This window comes from Rhinolophus hipposideros (assembly GCF_964194185.1).
Source record: "Rhinolophus hipposideros genome assembly, chromosome: 23".
Lineage (NCBI taxonomy): Eukaryota > Metazoa > Chordata > Mammalia > Chiroptera > Rhinolophidae > Rhinolophus > Rhinolophus hipposideros.
Window position 1 is genome coordinate 14947246 of NC_138069.1, and position 10947 is coordinate 14958192.

Genomic DNA, 10947 nt, shown 5'->3' on the forward strand with positions numbered 1-10947 from the left:
TTTTGTGTGTTTGGAAGGAAAGAAAACAAAATATATGAGATGCTAATGTAATTTTTCCTTTAGCAAATCTCCGCAGGACAATTACCCACCCAATCTAGCCGGTTTTATAGCTCTCATAACCCTCTTTTATGAACACACTGTGACAGCTGGATGAGAGCATTGATTATGGCAGCAGTCCTCAGCCACATTCCTATTTAACTGCAAAGCACAGCTCCTGCCTACCAGGCCAGCGCTGCTCATGTGACTTTTTAAATTACTGTATTTATGTAAGCCTTTTTCCGACCAGTCTGTGTCTGATTCCATCAAAACTGGAGAGGATTTGTGCTTGCTACTTCTCCAGTGGCTCTCTGGCCTTATTGCCTAGGGTCTCTTGCTGGAATCAATTCAGGGATCTGGGCTTTCTCAGCAAAAGCCTGGGAGGGTTGGGTGCACAGGAAGCACTTTTTTTTTTTCATTATGAAAAAGCTGAGGAAAGATAATAAAACATGTTGGTAGACGCCAAAAGCAGTGGATGATTCCCAGGTGCTCGCCTGGCAAATAGATTAGCAGAGCCGGTAGGACGCTGGGGAAGCTAGGAAGGGAGGGGCTCTAGAATTTGGGGAATGGATTTAGGAATTACTGCTACTGTGCCTCGCCCCTTTGGGCCCCAGCTTCAGCAGCTGTTCAGCAGGACAGAATCATATTGAATTCAGCTAGAAAGGAAAGGACGTTTTAGTGTTCAAAAGAAATGCTGGTAACCTGGTGGGCAATCTGTCCAGATCAAGGATGTGGCTTCTTTGGCTGATTGTGCCACGGTGCAAGTCTGTCAGAACGAGCCTGTGTTCTTTAGCTGCTGCAGGTCAGCTAAGGACCCCAATGCAGGCATCAGTGATGTGGTCCCGCAGGGTTAGGCTGTAGGAGTGACCGGTGTAATGAACCCGAAAACCTCCTGGAGAGAACGTGCAAACCAAGGTGACCTTTGTGGATGGGCCATCCACAAGCCGAGTCAGAGCGCTGCTGGAGAAAGCCAGAAAGAGGATCTACGTGGGAGGTGGAAAAAAAGTGGGCTGAGCCTGAAGGAACCGAAAGGCGTCACACGTGTAAGAGGAACTGGTGTCCCAGAGGCGCTCGGTGTGGGCAGGCAGGAAGCACGGCCGCCCTAGGACACACCAGGTTTTCTCTTTAACAACTCCAAACCCAGCGCCTCTTCCATCCGTAAGTAACAAAGGGAATGGGAGTCAAATAAATGTAGCCCTTGTTCAGATTCCTACCCTTTTTCTTCTGGGTCCACCTACTGTTAGGAGTACGCTCACCTGTGCCACAGAACTCGCATTTTTCCAACTGGGCCTTTCCTGGGCGGGGCTCCCGGGCCACGCCCACCAAGGCCCCGCCCAGTAGCCGCCCCGGGGCGGGGCTCCTCTCGGTTCCCGGCTGTCCTTTCCGCTGCGGCCTCTGCCGGGGTTGGAGTGCCCCTGCGGAGTTCCGGACACGTGCAGGTGAGTTGGGGCCAAGTGGGGAGAAACCTTGGAGGTTTACAAACCCGGGATTAGAGGGAGTTATAGGGAGGTTTCTTCCGTGGCACGGGACGAAATTGGGGTTCTTTCCCTCGTGACCCCAGGTTTGAAGGACGTCTTGAAGAGACACTGGGAGATCGTAGCCCTTGAGTCGCCCCTTGTTTTCTCCCATCCCTTTTGTCCCTGAAGGGTCACCTAGAACTGGTCGAGGAGAGCCTCGCCCCCCGGGCACGAGGGCCAGGGACTTTGGAAGCGTTGTGAGGAACACGTGTCCGGTGGAGCTCGGTTGGTTCCTTCAACCCAAGTCGCTAAAAGGGGCAGGCGAGTTTTAGATTCGTTTTTAGACCTGGAGAGTGAGCCCACTCTGGTATTTTTTTCCTCTAAATTGTTTGGTGGCGGTCAGGAGTGAAATTAGATGGTGGCTGGGAAAAGATGTGGTCTCAGATACCCTAACCTTATGTAAAATAAGGTAAATTATAAGGGTGAGTGGGTAGGAATGTTTATTAATATTTTTGCAAACACTTTGGTTATTGCTTTCAACCAATAGTTGAGGTCTTTGGCAGAATGGCAACCTGGGTCCAGTTCCTTTCACATCCATTACTACATCCAATTATTTTTCTGAAGTTCTGCTTTTATAGTTCTTAAAAGTCCTATATTGGAGGCCCTCCTCAACCTAGTTTTAACCAACCCTTCCAATGTTCACTGCCCATTGCTCTCCCAGGGTAACTTTTCCCTTCTACCCACTCCTGTCCATCATGTGCTTGCCTGGAATGTAGCTCCTGATAATAGCAAGTGTTTACTGAGTGCCCAGATACTCTGGGCGTAATTTATTTTCCATTTCAGCCTCCTGACCACCTTGTGTAGAGTACTATTGATAACATTCCCATTTTACAAATGAGCCTAAGATACAGAGAGGTTAAGTTCCTTGTCTGCTGTTACTTGGCGGTTATGTGATCGAGCCAAGCTTCCTGATACTTGTTGGCTAGACCATTTACTTGCTCCTGTTGAACTGCTGTGGCACATAAGTAACAAATAACATGTGAAAATAAAGCTGACCAAGGGAAAGCGATTTTATTTCCTGCTGTTGTTTCTGTGGCTCCGGCCTCACTGTTACAGGGTTTTGAGGGCAGGGGTCTTGAACTGCACATAGTATTCACTAACTGTTGGCTGACTTTAACCTGGTGTGCTTTGATTGCAGAGGGGCTGGTTGTGGACTTTGGACAGATGTAGTACCAGGTGAGTGCAGTGCCATTTGCCTACCTTTGGCCCCAGCTGTAGGCAGCTGCCTAGGTTGCTTTGTACCTAGGCAAGTGTTACACTGCTGGGAGAACAACAGCAGAGAGCTGGTTGGCATTCTGGGCCTGGTTCATGCCATCTCTGTTGTTAACTATACCAGGATGCCAGCATAGTTGCTTATCCATTAAGGTTAAATCTGCAAGAGCGTAGCTTTGCAGGGAGAAACCTAAAAATACAGACATTTCTGAGTGGTTTGGTCCAACAGGTTTGGCTAGTGTGAAGTTATTTGAATTACACCTCAGAAATAGAACAAAGGTAATCAAGCTATGGAGGAATGTATAAGTAGGGAAGGAAAGGCTTTCATTTTTTGAGTGCCTTCCAAGTGTTCAAAAGGGGCCTTATACAGAGAGGATGTGGATGGGATTTTTGCTCGTTTACACTGAAATCAGTTCATGGGTCCCACTCCCTTATACAAAGCTAGTCAGGTTGATTCCTTTGTAGAGGGGTTTCATAGCTGTACTTACATCTATACAAATGTCTTACAAGGAAGTGTTGATGTGAATATTCTTTAAAATTGTAGGCTATTCTTTAGTTCATTAATAAAATATAAAAATAGCAATTGATGGGCTCTACACGTGTACTAGGCCTAGCTGCAGCCATACTAATTTCTGTTTTAGGCTGACAGAATATTTGTGTTGGTTTCTTACTGATTTTCAGGAGTGAACAGAGTTGTTGCCCCTTTGGAGCAGTAAATCTTGAGCCCTCTTTGTAAGTGATTTTGTTTTGGAATGCTAATTTTCTGAGAAGAGATGCTTCTCAGTTTTAGGCAAACACTACTCACTCAGGGTGATGCTGGAGATTGTCCAATAGGGCTGAGTTAGTTGCTGCTTCTGTGAAAAGTGACATCCTGGTTTCCATAGGAGGAACTGATGAGGATGTTGGGAAGCCGGGGAGTTATTTATCAAAGCTAGTTTTGTTCTATCAATTTGCTTTTCCTTAAAAGGATTTGTGTGAATATCTCAGATGTTCATTGTGAATATAGCCTTTTACATATGGGGTCTTAAGACTAGTGGTATCTAGAGGGCTTGGGGGATGGTTAGCTTTAATGGTAATGATAGGCTAGAAAAAGGCAAATAGGAAATAAAATAATTCCTGAGGATGTAAAAAATATGGTAAATTATAAATGGCAGGCGGCATTCTGCTTCCACCTCTACAGAAAAGCAGCCTTCGGAGCTGCTGTTTTAGTCTGGGGAATTAAACAGTAAAATCTTTTTTTTTTTTAGGACGACTTGAAAGTAGGGCATCCTTGGCCGTCCTGAAGAGAAAATTAGTGGCATGTGTACAGTCTGTATGGAGTTTTCAGGTAAATGTCCCTATTCATTCCAACAATGAATATGTGGCAGTCATAGAGTCTGTTGGTGTCCATCAGGAAATATTTGGGAGGCAAAATTACCTATATTTGTCCCCAACAAATTCAGCCTGTCAGTGAAAGGCTGAGTAGGATTTTGATATTTACAGTCTGAAGGCATTAGGATCTTGGAGATTATCTGTATCATTCCATGTGAGGAATTTGTAGGGAGATTGTAAGTTTCCTGAGGGAAAGGATAGGGTATTTTGCCTTGTTCACTTAGGCTAGATCCAAGCACAGTACCCCGTACCTGGCAGGAACTCCCCGAATGTTGGATAAAATGAATGAAGGCATGCATGGAAAAGGGATTCTTGTTTTCCTGTATGTTTAAAGGCTTTGGCAACAGGGTCTGCAATCAGTGCTTGTTTTGCAGTCAACATTTAATTCATGAGGATACCTATATCCATGTCTTCGACCTGGGATGCCTGGGTGTCTGAAACAAATAAAGCTATTTTACTAGGAATCATCCAGCGGTTGTCAGCTATCCAGGCTAGTGTGATGCCTCGGATGGTGTTACACTGTTGGAAGAGCAATTGCTGCCTTTATTAAGGTCTGGATCCAAGCACTGTTTTGGTGTTGTGTCCAAGTGCCTTTGGGCAGCATTTTGCATCTCTGAGAGTGGAATAACTTCTCCTGTGGAGTTGGTCCTAGTCTGGGTGCAAACAATATTTTTTCTTTTAGAAAAGGACCCTGTTAGAGACAACCTGTCATGTCATTCCTTTCGTCTTTGAATCCTAGATGCCTTCACCTGAATGAGAAACCTGCCTCCATCATGACCTCATGTCTGACAGCCAGTCCTGTGTGATACCAAGATAACTAATGTATGTCGTCCTTTTGTCATGTAGGTCCTAATTAATTTGCTCCTGCTCAGATAGGTGGTGTGAAATAATAGAGAAAAATAAATTGGTCTCTGCCCCTGGTTTCTGGCACAGAGCTCCTAAAACCTGTAATTTCCTAAATGATAAGAGCGCTAGGAGCATCTTTTGTTTTAATATTCACTTTTTGACTTTAGTTCCAGACCATAGCTCCTAAATCCCGTGAGAATGTCTTTTGTTCTAGTGGGGGTTTGTCACCAGAAAGACTAAGCAATGATTAGAAACTTGGAATTTTCAGCCTCAGCTCCCATTCTCCAGAGAGGGGTGAGGGGCTGGAATTGGAGTTAATAATTGATCATGCCTATATGTTGAAGCCTCCATAAAAATCCCAACAGCATGGCGTTCAGAGAACTTTTCAGGGTGGTGAAGACGTGGAGGTGCTGGGTAAGTGCCCTCCTGAAGAGGGCATGGAAGCTTGGTACCCCTTCCCTTATACCTTGTCCTATGCATGTCTTCCATCTGGATGTTCAGCTCTATCCTTTATCATATCCTTTTATAATAAACTGGTAAACAGTAATGTTTTCCCCCTGAGCTCTGAGCTCCTGTAGCAAATTAGTTGAGCCTAAGTAGAACGTTGTGGGAATCTCAGGTTTTTAGCCTATCAGTCAGAAGCATGGGTGACAACCTGATCTTGTGATTTGGAGGAAGGGTGGGCAGTCTTGTGGGATGTAACCTTAACCTGTGGGATCTGATGCTGTCTCCAGGTGTAGATAGTGTCAGAATTGAGTTAAATTTTAGGACACTCAGCTAGTGACACAGATGTGCTTGGTATGGGGGAGAAACCCAGACATTTGGTGTCAGAAATGGTGGTAGTGTGAGAGCAAAGGGAAAACATAGGAGAGGTATTCTTTACAGGTGAAAAACTTAAAATTGTAAAAATTTAAGTCCAAGACTTAAACTAAGCCCTCATTTCCTAGGGCTCTGCTGTACAATACATGTGGCTGTTTAAATTGACAAAAATTAAATCAAATCAGTTTCTCCATCTCAGGATTTAGTGACTACTACCATGTTTCCCCAAAAATAAGATCTAGCCAGACAGTCAGCTCTAATGCGTCTTTTGAAGCAAACATTAATATAAGACCTGGTATTACATTATATTATTTTAATATAACATATTATAATATATTTATTATATTATTAAGACCCGGTCTTATAGTAAAATAAGACTGGGTCTTATATTAATGTTTGCTCCAAAAGACTCATTAGAGCTGATTGTCCAGCTAGATCTTATTTTTTGGGAAAATACGGTATATTGGACAGCCCAGAGAACATTTCCACCAATGCAGGAAGTTTTATTATGCACTGCTGTTCTAGAGCAGGGGTTGGCAAACTTCCTATAAAGGGCCAGGTAATATTTTAGGCTTGTGCATCATGTGGTCTCTTGCAACTATTCAGCTCTGCAATTGCAGTGTAAAGGCAGTCATAGACAATTGGCAGCAAGTGAGCATTACCATGTTCCAATAAAACTTTATTTATGGACACTGAAATTATAATTCATAAAATGGTCAGTGTCACAACAAAAATTTTTCCCTCAACCATTCTAAGCTCGTGGGCCCTTGCAAAACAGATGGCAGGCTTCTGGCCTGCAGTGTATAGTTTACCAAACTCTGTTCTAGAGAATGGAATTCAGGCCTTGAGAGTTGACAGCTCATTAGTGACAGATTCAGGGCCAGTACCAACATAGGAAAAATTCCATGTTATCAATACCCTTTTCTTATAGCAAACCTTTACCACATAGCCTTAAACTCTTCATCTCTTAGAGGATGAGGGTGACTTTAGTAAATTATCCAGTAGTAGAATAGTCCTTATTTCTTGTGTTTGGGATTTATGTATACTTTATGCACGAGCTACTTTTTTATCATAGTGGTTCTCTTTTCAGGTCCACCGAAGGCAGAGGTCCTAAGAAAGAACAGCAGTCTTCAATTCCAGAAGAGCCTAATCACAGCCTCAGCCCTAGGCAGTGAAATAGAAATGGCTACTAAGAAAAGGGGAATATTAAATATCATGAATAGCCAGGGTTTAAATATGAGGTCTCAAGTTCCTCTGAGCATATAGATTGCCTTCCTGACCGTGGTAACGCTACCCAGGTGCAGAGAGGCCCCTAGGTTGCTACTTGAAAAGGGATAATTCATTTGGTATTTGTGCCTGTATTTAATACCCTAAGAGGTTTCAATGGCTTAATCATGCACATTAAAATAATTTAACGGGATTTCCTACTTTTTAAGTGAAGTTAATTAGTCACCTACTATTCCCTGTTGACTTGATTTTTTTTATTTCCTGGTGAGTCTTAGGGAGAAGATGAAGTGTAAAACATTTCAAAGTAGATTTGTATTCATTCCTTCTCTTTGTCATCCTTTTGCAAAGGAAACTGAAATTGTACTGGCAGGGTTACTGGTCTGTAAATATCCAAGCTGCCACCTCCTACCATTGCTCTGATCAAGTCTCAGGCCCCACTCCTGTATAAGAGGAAAAACTAAAGCAGGGTGAGTAGGGGGCCCCAAGTACTGAGTGCTATCCCGTCGCTTGTTTCCCTTTCAGGGTTGAAAGAAACTACTGTCAATAGACTTGCATTGAAAATTTGGATCTCGTCTCAAATTTTAATTGGGAAAACAAAACCCCAGAAGAATAAATTCTGCATGCACCAAAGGGATACTAGTAGGAAGCTCAGTGCCTAGGAATTCACACAAAAGAAAACAACCTGGTAAGAGCAATTAATTAAGAACTTTAAAAAGTGACAATGACTCCTGTTAATCTTTTTGCTTAATTGGGGCTTTATGAACAGCTCCAGTTAATGAGCCTGTCAATATTCTCTTGGAAAAGAATTTCACTGAATTAACAAATCAACTGTAATACTTAGAATGTCTGCTTAAAAACATTTCTCTTTAGTACTATTTTAGAACACTTAATGAGCCAATTTGCTGGGTCACATATTTGTTAATTTAGTATCTTAAGGCCGGGTTTAAAGGAGCCCCTGTTACTTTAGTCCTCCCTGTTGTCCAGTAAAGGCCTTTTGGGGTGTGAGGATGTTCTGTACTGCTTGTTTGGGTGACTTAACTACTCCCTGGGAAGGGGTGATAAAATGGACCTTGAAATTTATTTTATTTTAGAATAGTTGTAGGTTTACAGAAAAGTTGTGAAGATAGTACAAACATTTCCCATGTACCCCACACCTAATAACATCTTACATTAGTATAATACATTTGTCATAATTAATGGGCTAATATTGATACATTATTATTAACTAAAGTCCATACTTTATTCAGATTTCTGTAGTTTTTATCTAATGTCCTCTATCTGTTCCAGGATCCCACTGTGGATGTTACATTTACTCATCATGTCTCCTTAGGCTCTTCTTGGCTATGACAACTTCTTAGACTTTCCTTGTTTTTGATGACCTTGAGTTTTGTGTCAGGTATTTTATAAAAAGTCCCTCAGTTAGGATTGAGTTTTTCTCATGATTAGGCTGGGCTTAAGGGATTTTGAGAGGAAGACTACAGAGATAAAGTACCATTCCCATCACATACCAAGAATACATGCTAACAACATGATTTATTACTGTTGATGTTAGAGTTGATCACCTGGCTGAGGTCTTACTTGCCAGGTTTCTCCACTGTAAAGTTACCCCCCTCCACCCAATACTGTACACTTTGCAATGAAGTCCCTATTGCAAAGTTACTTGGAATTTTTCAGAAAGTAATTGGTCTTTTCTCCCCCATTTATTCAATTTGTACCACTATGGAGTCGTGGATATTTATACTTTGGGAAATAATTCGATAATACTTCATTTTGTTCAAAGCATTCCATCTCTGGCCATTGGCAGCTCTTTCAATTGGCTTCTGTGTCCCTTCAATATGTCCCCATTATTGTGGGGTTGTGTTTAAGCATGTCTCACTTTATGACACTAAGATGCTCCGGGCTCATTTTGTATCTTTTTTTTCTTCAGGAGCCAATGTGAGGATATGTATTCATTCATTCACCAGTATTTATGAAGTGACTACTAAATGCCAAGCACTGTGGTAGACAGTACGAAGCAGGGAAGGCGTGGAGCACAGGCCCTGCTTCATGGGAGTCATGAGTTCACACCAGAGTTTAGACCCGCAGCAGCAACATCACCAGGGAACTTGTCAGGAAGACAGCTTCTCAAGCCCCATCGAAAGGTGAGGCCCAGCCATCTATGTAGCAGCAAGCCCTTCAGGTAATTTTGATGCACAGTAAAGCTTGAGAACTGATTTAGAGGAAGGAAAATTTCACTGTGAGCTGCAGTTTCATGGAAGAGGAAGGATTTGAATAGTAGCAAAGCTCACACCTGGGACGGCATGTGAGCAGTAGGTGGTCATCTAAATACCACCTTGCTGATTTCTTGGTTTTTAAAAAAAAAAAAAATTCATGCTGTATTTTCCCTTCAAAGATTCACAGCCATCTCTGAGCAAATAAAATTATTGAATTTTTCAGACACAAATAAATGTCTACGTCCTTTTCTGTTTCCATTCTTGTCAGACATTGGGTGTTATAGCTTGAGCACTGCCCCAGATCTAGCAACAGTTTTGAGGTTACGAGAGAGATTCTGGAAGCCCCGATCCCATCCGCCTCCCACTGTCTGACCTCCGCCAAGGTGACGCGAAAGTCATTTTGTATCTTCAACTTGTCCCAATCTCTGAGTCAACCATTTAGCCAAGGAGCCATGATTCCTTTATTATTTAATGGTATTAAGGAACCAAGATCTGGGTGTTAGATGTGCTCTTGATACTGAGATGTTGTTGCTTCTATCCCTGTAAACTGATAAAACGATGAAATATTATGTGTGCCAACCAGGATCCATAGTTCAATGCCCCCTATGTTCAATTAACGTTCTATTTTTAATATTCTCAACACATTTTATCCTATGGTCTTTGTTTATTCTATTTCATCCAGAAGAGTGGTTGAGCCTATAGTCTTTTATAGCAGATGTTGCAGTCCCCAGATGACTGATTATTTTTACCTGATGAGCTCACAGTAGAGGATGGGAATTTTGTGTCAGCTGTTAATAAGAGGGAGGAGCCCGGCCCAGGTCTGAGTTGAAGGAGAGTGGAGGTACCCTCAAGGCACAGAACCTCTGAGTTAGAATCTGGGCTTCACCAGAGTGGCAGATGATAGAATTCCTTTCCTTCTTCCCTTCAGTTGTAACTCTCTTGAGGAGAACACCAGGGCTTAGGTAAGCTGGTAATATGCTGGCCACCCTAGCCAGTGATGGGTTGGATATGAGGCAGTGAACAGAGGGGAAAGGGACAGATAGAAAAGTTCTATTCCAGCTTATACTACTGCTACTCCTATGGCACTCTACCCTTTTCTACACTGGGTTTCCATTTCTTGCCCCTGTATAGTAAAACCCAGTCATGATCTGTTCCTCCAGGGGGCAGTTGGGAAACCTCATATTTAATTTATCAATCCCTAACCTCCATGGGTGAGTTAGAGACAGTAACCTATGCGAATTACCCATCTTGTCAAAAGACTGGTCATTTAACTCATACCCTTTTTACAGCTTTTATTAGCTGAACTCTATGCTAGATATTGGGGACAAGTGATAAACAAGAAACAGTCCTTGCTCACCTTAACATGGCCTGTCAGTTCTTGCAGAGTGTATCCTTACCTCTCCCACATTACTTATCTTTACCATCCTCAGATCCCCTTCTGGCCAAACTGGTTTATTTCAGTCTTTGATAAGTCTTTTGCTACCGTCTCTGCACATGTTACCCTGTCTGGTTGCATCATCCTTCTCCACTTTATCTACTTTGAGATCTTAGTTCAGACTGCACTTCTGCAGAGAAGCTGCCTTTCCTGACTGGGCACCCAGTATGTGTGTCCTTGCACCACGGTTTAACAGAGCCAGCCAGTAAAATGCCATGTAAGATTCCTTTGAAAAGATATTCACCAGCTTCTAAAGGTTTACCTCACTCCC

At 42.7% G+C, this 10947-nt stretch overlaps 1 long non-coding RNA gene across 5 annotated transcripts; it reads left to right on the forward strand.

The window, feature by feature from the left end:
• Nucleotides 1-1098: 1098 nt before the first annotated feature.
• On the forward strand, nt 1099-9469 carry LOC308491866. Of its 5 annotated transcripts, none has more exons than XR_013992419.1 (6): nt 1099-1194; nt 2692-2729; nt 4013-4092; nt 4876-4978; nt 7551-7713; nt 8956-9469. It is a non-coding gene; the product is annotated as an uncharacterized lncRNA (long non-coding RNA). The 5 variants fall into 5 exon arrangements; XR_013992420.1 differs by having other exon boundaries at nt 4876-4958; XR_013992421.1 differs by lacking the exon at nt 1099-1194 and adding an exon at nt 1197-1475 and having other exon boundaries at nt 4876-4958.
• The last annotated feature ends 1478 nt before the right edge of the window (nt 9470-10947 follow it).